We start from the raw sequence: 23373 nt of genomic DNA on the forward strand, positions 1-23373 counted from the left end.
AAATTTCCTCTTGGAGCTAAGGATTATGTAAATGTTTACTGTTTAATTCTGAGTGTTAGGACGTTTTCCTGTTATCAATTTTTAGTTTGATTCCATTACAGTCTGACTTCATTACAGTCTGAACATGGGTCTTCTTTGATTTCAAGTTTTTCAAGTTTGGAAAGGTTTGTTTCATCAACCAAGGTATGGTATATCACAGTTGATGTCCCATTGTTTTAGAAAATAATTTATATTCTTCTTTCCATGGATGAATTATTCTATAAATGTCAATAAGATGCTGTTGGTTGAAGTTCATTGTGGCAAGATATCAGAGTAGGAGCTCCCGGTATCACTCTCACCACCAGAACAATTATTAAACAAGCAATTTGCAGGTGCTAGAGTGGGGAATATGGACATTACTACTGACTCCAGAGAAAGAAAAAGGACTATAAAATACTATGAACAATTGTACAATAAGAAATTAGATAAACTAGATGAAATGGAAAAATTCCTAAAAACATATAAACTACCAGTACTGACTCAAGAAGAATTAGAAGATCCCAAACTAGTAAAGAGATTGAATTGGTAAACAAAAAACTTCCAAAAAAAAAAACCTTAGGACCAAATGGCTTCACAGTGGAATTTTAGAAAATATTCCAAGAAGAATTAATACTGGTCCTGTTCAAACACTTCCAAAAAATTAAAGAGAAAAAGATATCCCTTAACTCACTCTTTGTGGCTAATGTCATTTTCATATCAAAACCAGATAAAGATACCACAAGAAAAGACAATTACGTGCCAATAACCATTGTGAAAGTAGATGCAGAAAGAATCTAAAAACACATTAAAAGAATTATACACCATGAAAACTGGGATTTTTTCTAGATATATAATAGTTATTTCAATATAAGAAAGTCAATTAATGTTGTACACCACATTAAAAAATAAAAGGAAAATATAACCTTGATTGATGCAGAAAAGTTGTTTTACAAAATCCAGCACCTCTTGATAAAAACACTTAGAAACCTAGGAAGATAAGGAAACATCCTTAACATCATAATTGGCAGATATGAAAACCCCATAGCAATCAGGCAAGAAAAAGAAATACAAGGCATTCAAATAAAAGATATCAAAAGATGTCAATTCTACCTAAATTGATTTATAGATTCAATGCAATACCAATTAAAATCCCAACAACATTCTTTGCAGATAAAAAAACCCCTAATAATCAAGTTTATTCGGAAAGGCAGGATGCCCCAAATAGCTAATCAAAACAGCATGGTACCTGCATAAAGACAGATTTACTGATCCATGGAATAGATTTGAGTATTCAGAATTAGACCTGCTCATATATGGACAATTGATTTCTGATGAAGTGGGCATGTAGACTCAACTGGGACAGAGCAACCTTGCCAACAAATGGTGTTGGATAATTGGATATTCAAAAGAATGAAAGAGGACCCTTATCTCACACCTTATACAAAATTTAACACAAAATGGATCAAAGACCTGAACATTAGCGCTAAGACCATAAAACATTTAGAAGAAAATGTAGAGAACTATCTTAAAGATCTTGCGGTAGGCAATGATTTCCTAGACCTTATAACCAAAGTGTGAGCAATGAAGGAAGAAATAGATAAATTGAGATCTCCTCAAAATTCAATACTTTTGCACATCACATAATGGCTTAATATCCAGAATATAGAAAGAGATCCTACAACTCAGTAACAAAAAGACAAACAATCCAATAAAAAAATGGGCAGAAGACATGGATTGATACTTTTCCAAAGAGGAAATACAAATGGCTCGAAAGTACATGCAAAGATGCTTGTATGGAAATGAAAACCAAAAACACAATTTGATATCATCTCACATCCACTGGAATGGCCATTATAAAAACAAAACAGAACAAGACAATGTGCTGGAGAGGATGTGGAGAAATGGTTACTTGTTGTAATGTAGAATGGTGCAGTCACTTAAGAAGGCAATTTGGCATTTCCTCAGCAAGTGAAGTATAGAATTGCCAGGTGACCCAGCAATCCCATTACTATGTATACACTTGGAAGAACTGAAAGCCTGGACATAGACATTTGCTCAGCGATGTTTATGGCAGCATTATTCATGATTGTGGAGAGAGGTAAACAATCCAAATGTCCATCAGTGTATAAATGGATAAATAGACTGTAGGATATACAGATGATGGAATATTTTGCACCTGTGAGATAGAATAAAGACATGATGCATGTATCAATGTGGATTGACCTTGAAGACAATATGTTGAGCAAAATAAACCAGATAAAAGATAAAAATACTGTGTGGTCACACTAATATGAACTAACTATAACATGCAAATGCTGAGAGTTAAAGGTGAGAACACAGGTTATCAGGAGATAGAGTTGGGCATTTGATGCAGAAGTAATACAGAACATTCAACAGAACTGGTTGTTAAGATTGAGAAATGGATAGTACAATAAGGTGATAGTAGTACAATATTAGGAATATAATGAACAAAGTTGAATAAGAGTATGGCTGAAAGATGATGTCTAAAGGCATGTATTACATTCAAAGGAAAGATAGGAGATAAAAGCTGGGACTGTATAAGTTAGCAAAACTTAGATTGGACAATGATGGTGATAAAATGTACAGATATAAGTAAGTTTTCACCTGAGAGAGAACAAATGAATGTAACCATTGCAAGGTGTTAAAAATGGGATAATATATGGAAATGATACAATTAATGCAAACTAAGGTCTAAGATTAACAGTAATATTGCAGTGATATTTCATTAATTGTAGCAAAGGCAAAATATCAAAGTAAATGTCCATAAAAAGGAATATAAGGGAGGTGTATGGGATTCTTTTTTGTTGTTGATTCTCTTTTCTTTTCCACGTCTAACACCCTTGAAGAAATGAAATCATTCTCATGTAGATTGTGGTGGTGAATGAATAACTATGTAATTATATTCTAGGCATTGATTGTAGTGATATTGATAACCATGGATTGTATGGTGTGTGAATAAAACTAATACAAATGGGGGAGAAGATGTGGAAAGAGTGATATACCTATTATCTGCTGGTAGGGAAGTAGAATGCTGCAGGCCCTCTGGATGGCAGTGTGGTGGTTCCATAGGAGACTAAGCATAAGTTTGTCATATGATTCTGCAAGGTATATACCTGGAAGAAATGAAAGCAGGGATACAAATAAATATTTTCACATGGGTGATTATGGCAGTATTATTCATGATTTGCATTGGATTAAGGTGGCCTAAGGGTACATTGACTGATGAATGGAAGGGTAAACTATGGAATATATATATGATGAAATTTTGAGCTGCTTTAGGAAGGAATAAAGTTGTGTGTCATGCAACTAGGTGAATAATCTTTGTGGATATTATGTTGAATGAAATAAGCCAGATACAAAAGGACAAATATTGTATATTGTCACTGATATAAACTAATTGAAATGGACAAACTCAGAATTGAATTTGAGAGCATACATTATCAGGGGATAGAAAGTGGGCAGAGATTGAGAAATCTATAATTAAAGAGTATGGAATGTTTAATAAGTCTCATTGTAACGGTTCCTAAATTGCAAGCACTTATAGTAGTCACATCTATTCCTATTTTTTTTTACATGGGCAGGCACTGGGAATCGAACCTGGGTCCTCGGGTTTGGCAGGCAAGCATTCTTACCTGCTGAGCCACCGTGGCCCACCCTTATTCCTATTTTTTAACTGCTATTTGTAAATTCTTAGATGCTGTGCCCTTTGTGTATAACCGATGATTCCGATGGAGGGTCTGGATGAACTCCACAGGAGAGGCTCACCAGCCAAAACAGGAAGAACCTGTCTCTTCTGAATCCCCCTTACAAGGCTTTCAGTGATTAGATTAACCATCACTCATTGCGGATTACAAATGGAATCAGCTGTGGATGCAGTTGACAGGATCATGATTTAATTCTATGAAATGTCCTCATCGCAACAGACAAGCCAGCACTTGCCCAAACACCACGTGGCCAAGTTGACACATGAACCTGACCATGCCAGTCCATCCCTTGTCAACTTGTCAACTATACATACCACCTTAAACCATACATAATTTCTAAATAAAAAACAATAAAACACACATTTTTTTCTTTCACCTAACAATACTCAACTGTCCTGCAAATAACTGGAAACACATTAAATCTCTCCACAATAGGGTGCAAATCCTCGGGTAATATTCATTCTTAAACTTGATATCTTACAACTTATATAGTATAACATGAACAAAACAGCATTACAGTCCTTGTTTCTGTAACTGATCATGAGGTCGAAGTTCATATTTATCACTACCTTCTTCTACTACCCATTCCATGTTCCTTTTACCCTCAGCACGCACTTCAGCAGGCCGTGGTTCTTTGCCTGGTGGGGTGACCCAAACCTTCATTCCTGAAGTTTCAGAACCATTGGTAGTCTTGCCTGGATTGGGTTGTTGCAGTTTCCCATTGATTTTAATCACAGGGCATGGTAGTACTAAAAGATGCCCTAGGGGATCTACTATATTCCAAGAAAACTCTTCTTTACCCTCATTATGTAGCTGCAGTTCTACTTCCTCCTGATAGTCAGGGTCAATTACCCCAGATAATAATGTAATCCCCTTCTTCGCTTGTTGATCCAGTGGCATAAGTAGCCCAAAGTGACCAGGTGTGAGTCTTAACTTCCAGTTCAGGGGAATCATTGTTGCTTCTCCTGGAGCAAGCACTCTCCATTTTGGAACTAAAACCTGTAGACCAGCAGAGCTCAGGGTCATAGTGACAGGAAGCAAAAATTTTCCCGTGTATCACTATGGGTAATAGTGGGTGGTACCACTCCCATTTCCACCCCTTGGTTCCTGGACCCATGGATCCTGGCTATGGGAGAAACAGCACCATACAGCAGATGACGATTCAGAGCATATACAGCTTCCTGGAGAACATTACCCCAGCCTTTCAAGGTATTGCCACCTAGTTGGCATAGTAATTGAGTTTTCAAAGGTCATTCCACCGTTCTATCAATCCAGCTACTTCTGGATGATGGGGAACATGGTAAGACCAGAGAATTCCATGAGCATGTGCCCATTCCTGCACTTCATCTGCTGTGAAGTGTGTTCCTTGATCTGAAGCAATGTTATGTGGAATACCATGACGATGGATAAGGCATTCTGTAAGCCAAAGGATGGTAGTTTTGGAAGAAGCTTTGTGTGCATGTAAAGCAAACCTATATCCAGAGTATGTGTCTATTCAAGTTAGAACAAATCACTGCCATTTCCGTGAAGGGAGTGGTCCAATGTAATCAACCTGCCACCATGTAGCTGGCTGGTCACTTTGGGGAATGGTGCCATAGCAGGGGCTGACTGTGGGTCCCTGCTGCTGGCAGATTGGGCACTCAGCAGTGGGTGTAGCCAGGTCAGCCTTGGTAAGTGGAAGTCCATGTTGCTGAGCCCATGCATGACTTCCATCCCTACTACCATGACCACTTTGTTCATGAGCCCATTGGGCAATGACAGGAGTTGCTGGGGCAAGAGGCTGACTGGTATCCACAGAATGGGACATATTATCCACTTGATTATTAAAATCTTACTCTGCTAAAGTCACCCTCTCCTATGCATTCACATGAGACGCAAATATCTTCATGTTTTCAGCCCACTCAGAAAGGTCTATCCACATACTTCTTCCCCAGACCTCTTTGTCACCAATTTTCCAATTATGGTCTTTCCAAGTCCCTGACCATCCAGGTAAACCATTAGCAACAGCCCATGAGTCAGTATACAAACGCACCTCTGGCCAGTTTTCCATCCAAGCAAAATGAACAACCAGGTGCACTGCTTGAAGTTCTGCCCACTGGGAGGATTTCTCCTCACCACTGTCCTTCAAGGACACCCCAGATAGGGGTTGTAATGCTGCAGCTCTCCACTTTCAGGTGGTACCTGCATATCGTGCTGAACCATCTGTAAACCAGGCACAAGTTTTCTCTTCCTAAGTCAATTCACTGTAAGGAACTCCTCAAGAGGCCATAGCTCTGGTCTGGGAAAGAGAAGGTAATGTGGCAGGAGTGGAAACCATGGGCATTTGGGCCATTTCTTCATGTAACTTACTTGGGCCTTCAGGACCTGCTCTGGCTCAATCTTATATATACCACTTCCATTTTACAATAGAGTGCTGCTGCGCATGCCCAATTCTATGGCTTGGTGGGTCAGACAACACCCAGCTCATGATAGGCAACACAGGTCTCATGGTAATTTGGTGGCCCATGGTTAAGTGTTCAGTCTCTACTAAGGCCCAGTAGCAGGCCAAAAGTTGTTTCTCAAAGGAGAGTAGTTATCTGCAGCAGAGGGTAAGGCTTTGTTCCAAAATCCTAAGGGTCTGTGTTGTGCTTCTCCTATAGGGGCCTGCCAAAGGCTCCACACAGCATCTCTATTTGCCACTGACACTTCCAGCACTGGATCATATGGCCCAAGTGGAAGAGCAGCTTGTATAGCAGCCTGGACCTGTCTCAGAGCCTCCTTTTTTTCAAGTCCCTACTCAAAATTAGCAGCTTTTCTGGTCACTCGATAAATGGGATGGAGTAGCACACCCAAATGAGGAATATGTTGTCCCCCCAATCCAAAAAGACCAACTAGGCATTGTCCCTCTTTTTTGGTCATAGGAGGGGCCAGATGCAGTAGCTTATGCTTCACCTTAGAAGGGATATCTCATCATGCCCTACACCACTGGACACCTAGAAATTTCATGGAGATGGAAGGCCCCTGTATTTTTGTTGGATTTAGCTCCCATCCTCTGACATGCAAATGCCTTACCAGTAAATCTAGAGTAGTTGCTACTTCTTGCTCACTAGGTCCAATCAACATGATATCATCAATATAATAGACCAGTGTGATGTCTCTTGGGAGGGAGAAAAGATCAAGTTCCCTGCGGACAAGATTATGACATAGGGCTGGAGAGTTGATATACCCCTGAGGTAGGACAGTGAAAGTATATTGCTGACCTTGCCAGCTGAAAGCAAACTGTTTCTGGTGGTCCTTACTAATAGCTATGGAGATAAAAGCATTTGCCAGATCAATAGCTGCATACCAGGTACCAGGGTATGTACTGATTTGCTCAAGCAATGATACAACATCTGGAACAGTAGCTGCAATTGGAGTTACCACCTGGTTGAGCTTACGATAATCCACTGTCATCCTCCAGGACCCATCTGTTTTTTGCACAGGCCAAATAGGAGAGCTGAATGGGGATGTGGTGGGAATCACCACCCCTGCATCTTTCAAGTCCTTAAGAGTGGCAGTAATCTCTGAAATCCCTCCAAGAATATGGTATTGCTTCTGATTTACTATTTTTCTCGGCAGGGACAGTTCTAGTGGTTTCCACTTGGCCTTTCCTACCATAACAGCACTCACTGCATGAGTTAGAGAGCCAATGTGGGGATTCTGCCAGTTGCTCAGTATGTCTATACCAATTATACATTCTGGAACTTGGGAAATAACTTCAGAATGGGTCCAGGGGCCCACTGGATCCACTGTGACATGGACTTGTGCTAAAATTCCATTGATCACCTGGCTCTGACTGGTGGTCCAGAGTGACGTTTTGGGTCCCCTGGAATTAATGTCACTTCTGAACCAATGTCTAATTATCCCCGAAATATCTGATCATTTCCTTTTCCCTAATGCACAGTTACCCTGGTAAAAGACCATCAGTCTCCTTGGGGAAGACTTGGAGGAAGATTAACAGTATAAATTTGTGGCAGTGTAACAAGTTTCTTCCGCAAAGGGACCTGGCCTCCCCTTCATTCAAGGGGCTCTGGGTCTGTAAACTGTCTCAAGTCTGGAAATTGATTAAGGGGCCGTGACTCTGTGTTTTTGTAATTCAGATTAGACTTCTGTTTACTTGACCTAGAACTCTTTTGTTTATACAGCTTGAACAAAAGTTTAGTAGACTGCCCTTCTATTGTATTTCTAGGTACCCCATGATTTACTAGCCAATGCCAGAAATCTCTGCATGTCATACAATTTTCATGCCTGCTTTGAGTTTGCTGTCTATTATAATAGCCACGTCTACCCTGTCTTTGGTGATTAAGTGCTGACACCTGGCTTCTGCCAATTCGGTATCCTGTCATCCCCATTGTGTTTAAGGATTACAACTCTGTGACAGCAGTTCCTACAGTAATATCTGACCTACATATAAGTGCAACCACAGAGCTCTTTAGGGGTGATGGTGCTAGTCTCACAAATTTATTTCTCACTGTTCTGGTAAAAGGTGCATCCTCCGGACATTCCTGGGGTGTAAGAGTAGGCTTTGCATGATAAATCTACTCCAACATTCCAATCTCTCTTAGCCTCTGGATCTCCTCATCTACATTATACCAGAGCAGTTCTGGCATTTCAACCTCAGGTAATGTTGGCCACCTTTTGATCCATATTCAACCAACAATCCAAACAAACTGTTAATGCCTTTTCTAACTGCTTGAGCTATAACATTGAATGCAGAGTCTCTGCTTAGTGAGCCCATATCAATAAATTCAGCCTGATCCAGCCTTATATTCCTCCCACCATTATCCCACACCCTTAAAATCCATTGCCACACATATTCCCCTGATTTCTGTCTATATAAATTGGAAAATTCACACAGTTCTTTTGGAGTATAACATACCTCTTCATGTGTGATACATTGTACCTCACCTTTAGGGGCCTGTTGGGACTTTAGTCTAGTTATAGGTATGGAAGAAATGAGATGTGGTGTGGGTGGGTCATGAAAAGAATTAGAAATATCTTTCAAGCCATTGCTTCAGGGCCTTCATTTGCAGTTTCATCTGGTGAAACAGGATTCATCACTCTAGGGCTAATCCCTTCAGGAGGAGGTTGGATGGCCAACTCCTCAAGGCAGGCTGGAGGTGGGGCGGTGATGTCCTCAGGGCAAACTATTACAGGGTTACTAGAGAAGACTCAGTTTGATCTACGGTTTTAACCTCACCCCCGACGTCATTATCAATCCATATGTCACCATCCCATTTTTCAGGGTCACACTCCTTTCCAATCAATGCCCTCAATTTAATGGCAGAAACCATGTAAGATTGAGATTTCAATTTATGTTGTAAAGTTGCTACTCTAACAATAAGTTTCTGAGTCTGATTTTCAGAGATCTCAAGTCTACAGGTACAGGAAATAAGATTTTCCTTCAGGATACTCATAAAAACGTCTACATCTTTCAGACAGCACTTGTACTTCTAGTTTGAAGACTTAAGCCCATCCCTCTCACCCCTTAATGTAGCCAGTGCATGTAACAACAACCAACTAACATCTCTATACCTCTTATTTCTACAAAACTCTGTAAAGGTGTCAAAAACCTTATCCCCCAGAGCGTGGCTTCGTACCAGTGAAGGATTAGGAGAATCAAACAGTGATATTTTGACTATCTCTTTTGCCAACTCACTCCATGGATTGACAGTGTCATTCTGATTATGGGAATCAGAGTCCTTAGTGTCTTTGAGTCCAGTCAGAGTAGAAAACCATTCATAAAAACCCATTTTTAAGATTCTGTTTCTTAAGAACCACTCCTGGTACCAAGATGTATTAGTTAGGGTTCTCTAGAGAAACAGAATCAACAGGGAACACTCGCATATATAAAATTTATAAAAGTGTCTCACATGACCATGGGAACGCAGAGTCCAAAATCCTAGGGTAGGCTGTGAAGCTGATGGTTCAGATGGAGGGTCTGGATGAACTCCACAGGAGAGGGTCACCAGCCGAAGGGAGAAGAACCTGTCTCTTCTGAATCCTCCTTATAAGACTTTCAGTGACTAGATTAAGCATCACTCATTGCAGAAGACACGACCCTTTGGTTGATTACAAATGGAATCAGCTGTTGATGCAGCTGTCATGGTCATGATTTAATTCTATGAAATGTCCTCATTGCAACCGAAAGCCAGCACTTGCCCAACCACCACTTGGCCAAGTTGACACATGAACCTGATCATGACAGGTACTATTTCTTACAGAAACAATATCCTTACACCCAACATGCCATATACTAACTTATTCTCTGTATTTAGGATAATTGTTAGAGACTTTACAATATTTAAAACTACACTCTTTGGTGGACATTTCTCTTGAAAAATTTTATCCAGGAAGCTGCAAACCAATTTCTTTTAAATAATCACATAATCAATTATTGTTTCCCTATTCATGTATACTTCATGAGTTGCAGTTCCTACATTAGGGATTATATATGGTCTGAAATTTGTCTTTGATCCTAACAAAAGTCATCTGGTTCTCTAAAACAGACCCCGTTGAATTTATTTGATAATCTAGACCCCTGATTTCAAGACGTTTTTAAGGGCTAATAATCATTTTGTTTCTTATAATTATAGTACTTCTGTTGCAGTTGACAATTGTACCCTGTACAGTCTCAAATACTATCGCAGTCATTGCTACATCTGAGGATTTTGACAATCCTTACAACAAAAGGAACAAGAGGGACTAACCCATCTCCAATACAGGCTATATTCTCCAAAAAAAAAAAAAAAATCCTGATCAGCAAAATCTGGCCAACACTGCTGAAACTCTGGATGTCATCGTGGATTAATGCGACCCAACTTCATCTATCCTTGGCCAAAACAGTGTAATTAAAAAGAAAAAAAATGACATCTAGAAACTGGCACTTCACTTACAGCTAGAATAGGCCAGTATATATATTTTTTCTAAGCACAGACAAAGGCAAGGCCAGTTTATAACATGAAATATCTCTCTCTCTGAGCAAGTGTCACTGATATTTTATTTTTTACCAATTACTGCTTTAACCTCATTCTAGACTGCTCTCCCTATACATGAGGTTAAGATACCTAATCATAAGATTCTATTCATTTCTTGAGATTATTAAATCCAAATCATAACCTTGATTGTTAAGCCCTCCCTCGAATCACCTAATATGAGCCTTTTCTATCACCTTCTTACTGAAATGGCCTCCAGTTCCCAATTGCACACACTTTCCCTCACTGCAATGAATAATAAGCTCATCTTGTACAATTATAAGTATGTTCCTGGTGGCCTATGTCTGGAAGGCATTAACACCTTGTAATAAGTTAAATGTGGTGACAAAGAAAAACAAAGCATCAAATATTATTTTCAGTAACCCCACATTCTAACATTTCTAACATACTTTTCAGTCTACGATGGCTTTTCTTTTGCATCCTCTCAGTTGACAATTGCAGGGCCTCTAGCCTTATATAAATGTGGATATGTGTGGAAATATGAATACGTAAATATGGAAATATGAATAATAATAACTGTAATAAATCAGACTCAAAATATATTGAAAATTGATTTTTCCTGTTAGAAAGGAAGAATGGAAGCAAAATTGAATTTTAGACATGAGTTTGAGTGATGATCTGACCTCCAGATTATGCTCTGTGAACAATAGAAGGCAGAACACGAATTTCTGAAGTTCCATGGCATAAGGTTAAAAAAAAACATCCCTTTGAATGGTGCCATCATCCAATCAGGTTTCCCCAATCCTAGTTCCCAACATCCATAACATCTCAACAAGCCAAATGAGACCCATAAATCGAAATGTGACCACTCTGCAGTTCCATTTTTATAACTCCTCCGCACTCCCACAAATATCAACAATCCACTTAGAAAGCAGAATCAATAAAAAGTAAATGATTATTTGGACAATATGCATAATCATAAGTAGAAGGACAGTTAAAAATCACTTAGGCAATATGAATGAACCTTGAAGGTATCAGGCTGATGAAATAATCCAGACATAAAAAGACAAATATTGCATGATCTCACTGTTATGAAATAGTTGGATTAAGTATTTTAAATTCACAGAGTCAGAAACTAGAATACATGTTACCAGGATCCCGGGTGGAGGTGAGGAATGGGAAGTTAATGTTTAATTGGCATAGAATTTCTGTTTGGGATGACAGAAAAGTTTTGGTAGTGGAAGATGGTAATGGCAGCCCAACATTGTAAATGTAATTAGCAACAATAAATTAAATATCTGAATGTGGTTAAAAGAGGGAAACTTTAGATAGTATATATATTACCAGAATAAACACTTAAACAACAACGACACAGGACTGTATAATACAAACAGTGAACAATCATGTAAACTATGGACTATAGTTAACAGTACAATTACAGTAACATTTTCTCATCAAATGTAACAAAGTTACCACACCAATACAAAATGTTAATAATGAGTATGAGTATGTGGGAACTCTGAATTTTCTGCATGATTTTCCTGTTAACCTATGACTTTTATTTCAAAAAACGCAAAAATCATTTATGGTGACCAATCATAGAGAGGAACTATCCAACGGAACTCTTTGAGCAGGTGGAAATATTCCATCTTTACTGCACACAGTATGGTAGCCATTAACCACATGCAGCTATTCTGAACATTTGAGATGTGGCCAGTGGGACTGAGAAACTGAATTTTCCATTTCATTTAATTTGAATATTTACATGTGGCTAGCGGCTACCATATTAGAGAATGCAACTCCAGAGGAAGTCTACTGTCTTACTGGAGTTCCATTATTAACCCTGTTTGCCTTTTCCCAAAATATGATCTTTAATACTACTTGAAAATTTTTAATTCACCTAACCATTTTCTTTCATAAAATACCACGTATTTCAAATATGTTAATCAAAACTATGTTACTTTTAGCTTTTTATTGTTTTTTATTGATATCTCCAATATTTAAATGTTTATGTTTTTTGTTTTCTTTTTTCAGGAGAAAGTGTGAACGCAGTGCCCCACTACCACAATTTATGCAGTGGATTTTCCTATATTTGGGGAAATCGTAGAGATCAACACATCCAAGGTGCAATGGATAAACTTCTCCCTGAGAAAACCACCCTCGTGATCATGTTATCTCCCCTGCCAGGTAAATATAATTGTTTATGTTTAAGGGACAATTACTTCTCAGAGAATAAATAGACTTTCAGGTATTCAAATATTAACATGAATTCTTCAGATTGTTTTCAGCTTTTAAACTGCCTTGCATTACCCTGCTCCTAGCAAACTTAGTAATACAAACTAAGTTTGGCAGTTGAATTTTGCTGTATTATGGAGTGAAATAATCCTTTAGAATCTAGACTGGTGATACAGTTGTAAAAAATTTGGAAAATTTGTTGACAGTCTAAATTAAATTTTCACTAGCATTGTTTTAACACATCATTCCTGAAGATCATTCGTATATCAATTAGTTATTCACTGTTTGACTATGAGATACATTTCAATTTCTTGTGTTCTAAGAAAAAAAATGCTATGTTCAGAACATCATGAACAAAGTATTTCCCACTTATATTTCTATACTCTAAAAGACAAATCTATTGATCCAATTTTTTCCCTGAAACTTGAGGAAGTATAACTTAAAAAAAATTACTTATTACCTCTTTACCACTGTTAATATTTCTATGCATTTATTCAAATGAGAAAGGAAGTCACAGTTAAATTAACATTCATTGACTGGACCATTCAGTTCTATTTGTTCCTTTTGAGATTGCAGTACTTTTGAGATATCCAAGTCAGGTAGTGGAGGCTATTAGGTGTGTAGGTCTGGGGTCAAAAGAGAGGCCTATGCATGTGCTATGCATTTGAGAGCTTATAGCATTTACATGGTGACTGAGGATGAGCAAATAAACCTTGGAACATAGGGCAGATGGTACAGCCCTTTCAAAATATTAAAGCCTGAATAAAGGAAAGAACATCAAGGTCCAGATAGCTAAGTGAGAGTGAAAGGGTGGAACATTAGGTGGGCTAATAAAATATAAATGTCTTAGGGGACATAATACTAACTGAACAGGTGATGACATTGAAACCTTAATTTTCATTTCCATCCATTTATTTCAAGGGACTCCAATCCAAACTTCTACATTTAATCTCAAAGTTTGGTTTAAGTTCTTACAAAATGGATCTATTTTATAATTTTAACTCTCAGCAGGCAGCTTTATTCCCAAATTCTTTGGTGAGATTTGGGTGAGGGGGAGCAGGATCACCTTTCTGTAGATATGTATTCCCTCTTTTTTCCTTTCCTCTTAAAATGATGTTTATTTTCCAGCACATTGATGAATTTCTCATCAGAATCCAATGTTATCTTTGTGCTGTTTATATACACTCTTCAAAATAGTGCTTTTTGTGCTTGTCTGTTTTCTCTGTCCATCCCTCCGACATCCTCGTGACACCTCTCTTCCATAATGGGCCACCTTTTCTTTACATACTTTACATCTATGAACATGAACCGTAGGGCTGCTGACCTGTTTTCTTGCAGACTACTGAAGCTGTCTCACAGACATCACTGGGAGGGAATACTACAGAAGAGGGTTTGTGTACTGAACTGTAATCCCACTTAATTCCTGTCTTCCTGGGACAGACAGACACAGAGACAAGGACAGATGATAACAAAAAACTAACACATAGACAGAGACAGAAGCAAACCGAGACAGGACAGCCTGATATGCAAACAGAAAACAGATATATGGAGAATAGGACAGGCAGACAGGGATACACAGAAAGGGACATATAAAGATAGATGAAAAAAGAAAAAGAAAAGAACTGAAAAGGACAGACACAGACAGACATAGACTAGGACAGACAGAGATAGTGACCAAAAGAAACAGGGACAGGCAGAGTGTCTTAGATAGAGGGACTGATAGATACAGATGGAAAGAAGACAGACAGACTGAGAGTAGACACGGAGACAGAGAAAGGAAGAAAACTAAAACAGAACGATAAAGAGAGAGATACATAAAAATATGAGGGAGAGAGGGAAAGAGAGACAGAGAGAGAGAAAAAGAAAAGGAAAGTGAAACATGGACCAGAGAGATGCAGAGACAGACAGACAGGGAAAGACAGAGACAGACAGATGGAAAAGATACACAAAGGACAGATATAGAGAGAGAGGGATACATATAGGCAAACCTAGAAGCAACAGAGAGAGATAAAGACGGAGACAGACAGATCAAAAGAGACAGAGAGCCAGAAACAAAGAGATAATGTAAGACAGAGTCTGAGATTGACAAAGATAAGCAGACTGGAACAGAGACAGAGACAGTAAAAGAAGACAAAGACAGACATAGGTAGAGGCAGGCAAAAATATAGAGATAGACAATGATAGGGACAGAGACAAACAGAGAAAGTAGAGGATCAAAAGACAGAAGCAGAGAGACAAATACAGACAAATGGAGAGACAAAGAGAGACAGACAGTGATATATCCTTTTTGTTGTTAAGGACTGTATTGAATCCTATAGTGGTTCACTTTCTGTGTGGCTTTTTTAGTTTTCTCCTATTTTTATTCTTTTGTGCAGCTTTACCATGACTATACATCTTGTCCCACTCCTCTACTGAGAGGCTTCAAAACAAAGCTAAAATTAATGCTGGAAGCTTTCCCCCTCAGCCTTAGCAGAAAAAGTTTAAAATGAAGAAATAAAGACTGCTATTGGATACATGGCCTGAGCTGGAAAATGGCAACAGCACAGTTTTTGTGAATGTTTGAATGAATGTATATCACTTGCCACCATTTGTACTTTATTGAACAATTTGCTATTGTAAACAAAAAACAATTAATCTTTAGGAAAGCAAAAGGCAATCTCTCAGTCAATGCTTACCTTTAGCTAAAAAGTTTCTGAATTTTTTGAGTGAAGGTATCTTTTTTGTGATTCACATCATTCTTGATTCAGATCAGGAAAAACTAATTCGAAATTTCTTAGAAAGTTTATATAAAAGAAGTGACATTGTTGAAGAAAATGTTTACCCAAATAGTGAAGTATTACTTACTCCAAATTTATTTAAAAACTAAAATGAAATGATGTTTGAGGTTCGTAGTTGGTTAGATATAAAGAGTATAACAAAGGAAGAAACCAAGTAATTGAGAGGCAGAAAGCTGGAGCATGGGGTGGAGGCACAGAGCCTGCAGAGTGCACAAATGGGAACCGGGGACTAGGAAGTAGGCCAGGCCATGTTCCTTGGACATGCTACTCTCACCAGCTCAGCCCCATGACCAGCAACTTACCCCACACCTCACAAACCCGAACCCAGTCACCCGCTCCAGTTCTCCACACTCCAGACGTCCACACCCCACAAGCCCATGTACCTGTCCCACACTCCCACTCCATGTGCAACCCAACCCACCTCTCCTGCACCCCTCCCTAGCACTACTGTCCCCTCCCTGTTCCCTGCATGCTGTTGCCACTACATAAAGGCTGTTGGCACTAACCTCCATATTCGGGCTACCCGGTCCCCTGCCCATAGTGTCGCACAGTGTCACCCCCCCAATTGAGCTCTGTGCTCAATATATGGCACTCTTAGGCCCATGCATGTACATGGGCTCCATATAACATCATTTAGCTCTGGGAACCACACTTTGCAGCAGTCTTAGAACTGTGCATGCACACAGCCCTCAACCACCCTTTCCAGCTCTGAGAAAGTGCTGACCTGAGCGGCCGGGAGACAACTGCCCCAATCCAGAAGGCATAACACCGACCTGCTGTAACAGCTCTACGCATGTGCACAAAGTGCTCCAAGCCTTAGACCAGCACACATCAGGGTTACACCCCACAAACCGGTGCACCTGCACAGCTACATCCACCCTGGCTACTGGGTGGCTACATTCAAAAGCATCAGCATAACATTCCCAACCTGCACCTATACCTGCACTGAAACAAATCACCACACTGAGTGCCCCAACCTGTACCCTGCTCCCTGTTGTACAACCATCCCACAAACACAAGGCCTTAGACTACTGAAAGAAATCAACTCCCAAAGTAAATCAATCACGATATGTACATGCTACGAAGATAGCAGAAGATCACTAAGCATATCACAATGCAGAAGGATATAACCCTGCCTAATGACCAATTAAACACCAGAAGAGACAGACATTGGAACAACTAATCAAAGATGTTCATACAACTCTACTTAATAAAATAAGTGAGATAGCAAATGACATAAAAGACTTTGAGAACTCAAAACAGCAAAAGGCAAAAAAAGGTGGAAAAAATTGAATTGGATCTCAGAGAAATGAGATCCAAATGATAGACAAAACAAAGCGCCCAAATACAAGAATCACTGGTGTCCCAGAAGGAGAACAGAGGCTTAAAGGGCTAGGAAGTCTAGTTGAGCATATAATGGGGCAAAACATCGCAATCCTCATAAAGGACATAAATACACAAGTCAAAGAATCCCAACGAACTCCAAACAGACACATACTAATCAGTTTGTCAAATGTTGAAGTGAAGCAGAAAATCCTGAAAGCAACAAGAAAAAAACAATCTACTACATACAAGGGAAACCAAATAAGACTGAGTTCAGACTACTCAACTAGCACCCTGGAAGTGAGAAGGTGCGGTATGATATATTCAAGATCCTGAAAGAGAAAGCCTTCCAGCCAAGAATTCTGTGCCCAGACAAACTGCCTGCAAAACTGAAGGAGAGATTAAAGTTTTCACAGACAAAGAAGTCCTGAAAGAATATGTCAACAAAAGACCAGCCCTACAAGAAATACTAAAATGAATTCTGCTGCTGAAAAAAAAAACAAAAGACAGGAGAGGGAGGTCTGTAAGTAGTCACAGAATTGAAGAGTACCACTAATGGTAATTTAAAAAATACAAAGAGAAAGAGGGAAAAGAATATATAGGCCTGACAAATGAAATAAATAAGATAAGATGATGGAATTAAGAAACGCCTTTTCAGTAATAACTTTGAACGTTAATGGACTAAACTTACCAATTAAAAGATACAGATTGGAAGAATGGATTAAGAAACATTATCCAGCTATATGCGGCTTACAAGAGACTGACCTTAGACACAAGGATACAAATAGATTGAAAGTGAAAAGATGGAAAAAGAGTTTCCACACAAGCTGTAATCAAAAGAAAGCAGGAGTAGCTATTCTAATATCAGATAAAATAGACGTTAAATGTGAAAACATTTTAAGAGACAAAGAAGGACACTGCATACTAATTAAAGGCTCAATTCACCAAGAAGATGTAACAAACATAAATCTTTATGCTTCTGAACAGGGAGCTCCAAAGTACACGAGACAGACACTGGCAAAACTGAAAGGAGTGATAGATATTTCAACAATAATAGTAGGAGGCTTCATTATGTCACTCTCTTCTATAGCTAGAACAACCAGACAGAAGATCAACAAGGAAAGAGAGAAAATAAATAACCTGATAAATGAATTAGACCTAACAGACATATATATATAAGTCATTGCACCCCAAAACACAAGGATATACATTCGTCTCTAGTGCTCATGGAACATTCTCCAGGATAGATAATATACTGGGGCACAAAACAAGTCTTTATAAATTTAAAAACATTGAAATTATTCAAAGCACTTTCTCTGATCACAATGGGATGAAGTTGTATCTCTATAACCCACAAAGAATGAGAACATTCACAAATATATGGAGATTAAATAGCCCACTCTTAAACAACCAGAGGGTCAAAGAAGAAATTGCTAGAGAAATCAATAGCTCTCTGGAGATGAATGAAAATGAGAATACAATTTATCAGAACTTATAGGATGTGGCAAAGACTGTGCTGAGAGGGAAATTTATTGCCCTAAATGTCTATATTAAAAAACAAGAAAGAGCAAAAATCAAGGACTTAACACCATGCCTGGAGGAACTTGAGAAAGAACAGCAAACTGACCCCAAAGCAATTAGAAGAAGAGAAATAAAAAAGATTAAAGCAGAGATAAATGCTTTAATCAAAAGAATAATAAAAAGAACAAAAGAATAATAAAAAGAATCAATAAAACCAAAGGTTGGTTCTTTGAGAAAATCAATAAAACTGATGGGTCACTAACAAGACTGACAAAGAAAAAAAGAGAGAGGATGCAAATAAACAAAATCAGAAATGAAAAGGGGTGCATTACCACAGACCCTGAAGAAATAAAATAAATCATAAGAGAATACTATGAACAACTATGCCAACAAACTAGGCAATTTAGATGAAATGGACAAATTCCCGGGAATACACAAACAAGTTACACTGACTCAGGAAGAAACTGAAGATCTCAACAAACCAATCACAAGTAAAGAGATTCAGTCATCAAAAAACTTCCTACAAAGAAAATTCCAGGGCCAGATGGCTTCACGGGGGAATTTTATCAAACATTCCAAAAAGAACTAACACCAATCCTGCTCAAACTTCTCCCCAAAAAATTGAGGAAAAAGGAACTTTACCTAACTCATTTTATGAAGCTAATATCATTTTAATTCCAAAACCGGGTAAAGATGCTATAAGAAAGGAAAACCACAGGCCAATCTCCTGAATGAACACAGATGCAAAAATTCTCAGTAAAATATTAGCAAATTGAATCCAACAACACATTAAAAGAATTATATACCATGACCAAGTGAGGTTTATTCCAGAAATGCAAGCATGGCTCAATGCAAGAAAATCAATTAATGCAATACAGCACATTAACAAATTGAATGGGTAAAATCACATGATCATCTTGAGTGATGTTGAAAAAGCATTCAACAAAATTCAGTATCCTTTCCTGATAAAAACACTCCAAAAGATAGGCATCAAAGGTAACTAGCTCAATATGATAAAGGGAATACATTAAAAACCAATAACCAGCTTTGTACTCAATGGAAAGAGACTGAAAACTTTCCTCCAAAGATCAGGAAAAAGACAAGGATGCCCACAGTCATCACTGTTATTCACATTGTGCTAGAGCAATCAGGCAGGACAAAGAAATAAAAGGCATACAAATTGGTAAGGAAGAAGTAAAACTCTAATTATTTGCAGATGATATGATACTGTACTTGGAAGATACTGTGAAATCGATAGCAAAGTTACTTGAGCTAATAAACAAATTCAGCAAGGTGGCAGGATATGAAATTAACGTGCAAAAATCAGTAACATTTCTATACACAAGCAATGACCTAGCTGAGGAATGAGCTAAGGAAAAAATTCCATTCAAAATAGCAATTAAAAGAATGAAGTACTCAGGAATGAACTTAACTAGGGACGTGAAGGACTCATACACAGAAAACTACATAACACTGCTAAAAGAAATAAAAGGGGACCTAAATAGGTAGAAAGACATTTCCTGCTCATGGATAGGAAGGCTAAATATAGTTAAGATGTCAATTCTCCCCAAACTGATCTACAGATTCAACACAGTACCAATCAAAATACCAACAAACAATGTTGAGGATTTGGAAAAACTAATTACCAAATTCATGTGGAAGGGAAAGAGACTCCAAATGGCTAAAAGCATCCTAAAAACGAAGAGTGAAGTGGGAGGACTAACACTCCCTGACTTTAAAACCTATCATAAAGCCACAATGGTCAAAAAAGCATGGTACTGGTACAAAATAGAAGCATTGATCAGTAGAATCAAATCAAGAGTGCAGAAATAGACCACCAAATCTATGGTCAACTGATATTTGACAAGGCCCCCAAATCCTCTGAACTGGGACAAAATAGTCTTTTCAATAATTGGGCATGGAAGAACTGGATATCAATAGCCAAAAGAATGAAAAAGGACCTCTATCTTATACCCTACACAAAAATTAAGTCAAAGTGGATCAAACACCTAAATGTAAGAACTAGCACCATAAAGCTTCTAGAAGAAAATGTAGCTAAATATCTTCAACACCTAGTAATAAGAGGTAGCTTCCTAAACTTTACACCCAAAGCACAAACAAAAAAAAAAAAAAAGAAAAAATAAAGGGGAACTCTTCACAATCAAATGCTTCTGCACGTCAAAAGACTTTTCAAAAAAGTGAAGAGGCAGCCGACTCAATGGGAGAAACTATTTAGAAATCACATATCGGACAAAGGTTTGATTTTCTGTGTATACAAAGAAATCATACAACTCAACAACAAAAGAACAAATAACCCAATTATAAAATGGGCTAAAGATATGCATAGGAATTTTCTGGAGGGCAAATACAGATGGTTCAATAGCACATGAAAAGACGTTCATTTTCACTGGCTATAAGGAAAATGCAAATCAAGACTACAATGAGATATCACACCACAGCTATGAGAATGGCTGCTATTAAACATTCAGGAACTGCAAATGTTGGAGAGGATGTGGAGAAACTGGGACACTCATGCACTGCTGATGGGAATGTATAATGGTGAATCCACTATGGAAGAATGTTTGGTGGTTTCTTAATAAATTAAATATCGAGTTGCCCCATGACCCACAATAGCGGTACTTGGTAAAAAAACAGCTGAAAGCAACAATGCAAACAGACATTTGCAAACCAATGTCCATAGCAGCATTATTCATAATCGCCAAAAGATGGAAACAAACCAAATGCCCATCAACAGACGAGTGGATTAACAAAATGTGGTATATGCATACGATGAAATATTATGTAGCAGTAAGACAAAATGATATCCTGAAGCACATGACAAGATGGATGCGCCTTCAGGACATAATACTGAGTGAAATAAGCCAGATACACAAGGATAGATAATATATGATTCTACTTTTATGACCAGCATAAAGGTATAATCATAGGGGACTTAGAGATACACAGAAGATAGAGATGGGTGAACTTTTTGCTAATGAGGTTGAACTTCAATGCAAGGGAATAGATAGGAGTGAATGTGGTTCTCTAATGGGTCTATAAGTAATACTATTATATTGAAGGTGAACAAGATTGAAAGTGGTTGTATAGATCTACGTGTCCCACTGATTAATGCTAGAAATATGAATTAGTTCTTGTAAGAATTACTTCAAAGATATGATTCTTGTACAAAGAGTGTTTAAATTTAGGGTACAGGGGGAAAACTGCTATTGCATGCTATGAGCTATATTCAAATGGAAACCATCAGCACTACCACAGCAACAGCAGAGGTAAATAATAGGGGAGGGACAAGTGCTAAGAGGAGGTTTAGATTTCCTACCTGGCTACAGTGTTTATTGGTTTGCTTTTTCTTGGGAACAATGAAATTATCTAAATTGAGAATGTTGATGGACTGTGGACTTTGGGCCCTGTACATGATGCCTGGTGAGTACAGGTGGCTGAAGGATGCACTGAAGGAGAAGTAGATTGGCGAATGATGGTGTTGTGCTGCTACAAAAAGGAACAAAGTCGTGAGGCATGCAACGATGTGAATGAACATGTAGGACATTTGGTGAGACAAAATAAGCCAGAAACAAAAGAACAAGAATGATATGGTGAACTTTAGAAAATGCTTATAAGAAAACATGCGCCTAGATTGTAAGCTTTTAGATCAGCCACATTAAGTCCGGAGTGGTGATTATTATTTCTGGATTTTGAGAGGCTGTTGTATATATATAACCTGATATTTAGAGATAAGAACAAAGCTGAAAAGGTTGGGGCTAAAGTAATTCAGAACATAGGGGTAAAGACAGTGTGTATATTTTAGAACCACACATACTGTTTGAGGCCAATGAAGGAAAGTTTTATTTGGTCTGGAACTGAAATTTTCTGTAGTGCATAATCTAATTCAACCTATCTGTATAGCTCATTTGAACAATTAAAACACAGGGAGCACAGAATAAGAAAGAGGTCCTTTAATTCTACATAGATTATTGTAATGCTTGGAGACATCTTAGATTCTATTAAGCAGATAATCAAAAAAGTATTGACAAAGTCCCCTGAAGGATGGGAGAAAGAATATGAAACTATTAAACCTTACCATCAGGGAACCCCCTGAAACTGTGTCAAACTTTAGGGACACCCAAATCAATAGGCCATGTCCTTGATCATGAGACTTACCTTGTGAAGTGTACGTGGGTAGCAGAGAAGCTTAGCCTACCTATAGGCATGCCTAAGAGTTACTTCTGGAGGACCTCTTTTGTTTCTCAGATGTGGCCTCACTCTCTCTAAGCCAAACTCTGTAAGTGAAATCATTGCCCTCCCCACTAAGTGGGACATAACATTCAGGGGTGAAAGTCTCCCTGGTGATGTGGGACAACTCCCAGCGATGAATCCAGACCTGGCACCATGGGATCAACAATTCTATCTTGACCAAAAGGGGGAAAAGAAGTGTGATTAATAAAGTATCAATAGTAGAGGAGTTCAAACAGAGTCAGAGGATACTCTGGAGGTTGCTCTTATGTAAGCTTCAGGTAGACCTTGCTACCTATCATAACCTGCCAACCCCCAACCAGGACCATTCCAGCCAATCCTAAAGAACACCTAGGGCAATATATAAGATTCCACAAGGGCTCCAGGCACTAGAGTAACTTCCAAGAAACCTACAACCTCCAGATGGGTTCCTGGTCCAGATAAGACCTGAAACCTAGCCCAGCCTCTTCAGAACATCAGACAGTTCCATCTCCCCACCCCATATCAGTGACAGACCTTTCCAATATGAAAAATTTAGAATTGCTATAGCCCAAACACCCCTAAAGAGAGTAA

The 23373-nt window shown here is 38.4% G+C and overlaps 1 non-coding gene across 1 annotated transcript; it reads right to left on the reverse strand.

The window, feature by feature from the left end:
- Window positions 1–12727: 12727 nt before the first annotated feature.
- Window positions 12728–12891, reverse strand: LOC143672322 (U1 spliceosomal RNA). Its single transcript, XR_013169783.1, has one exon. It is a non-coding gene; the product is annotated as a U1 spliceosomal RNA (small nuclear RNA).
- Between the last annotated feature and the right edge of the window lie 10482 nt (window positions 12892–23373).

Source organism: Tamandua tetradactyla, chromosome X (assembly GCF_023851605.1).
Source record: "Tamandua tetradactyla isolate mTamTet1 chromosome X, mTamTet1.pri, whole genome shotgun sequence".
NCBI classification, from domain to species: Eukaryota; Metazoa; Chordata; class Mammalia; order Pilosa; family Myrmecophagidae; genus Tamandua; species Tamandua tetradactyla.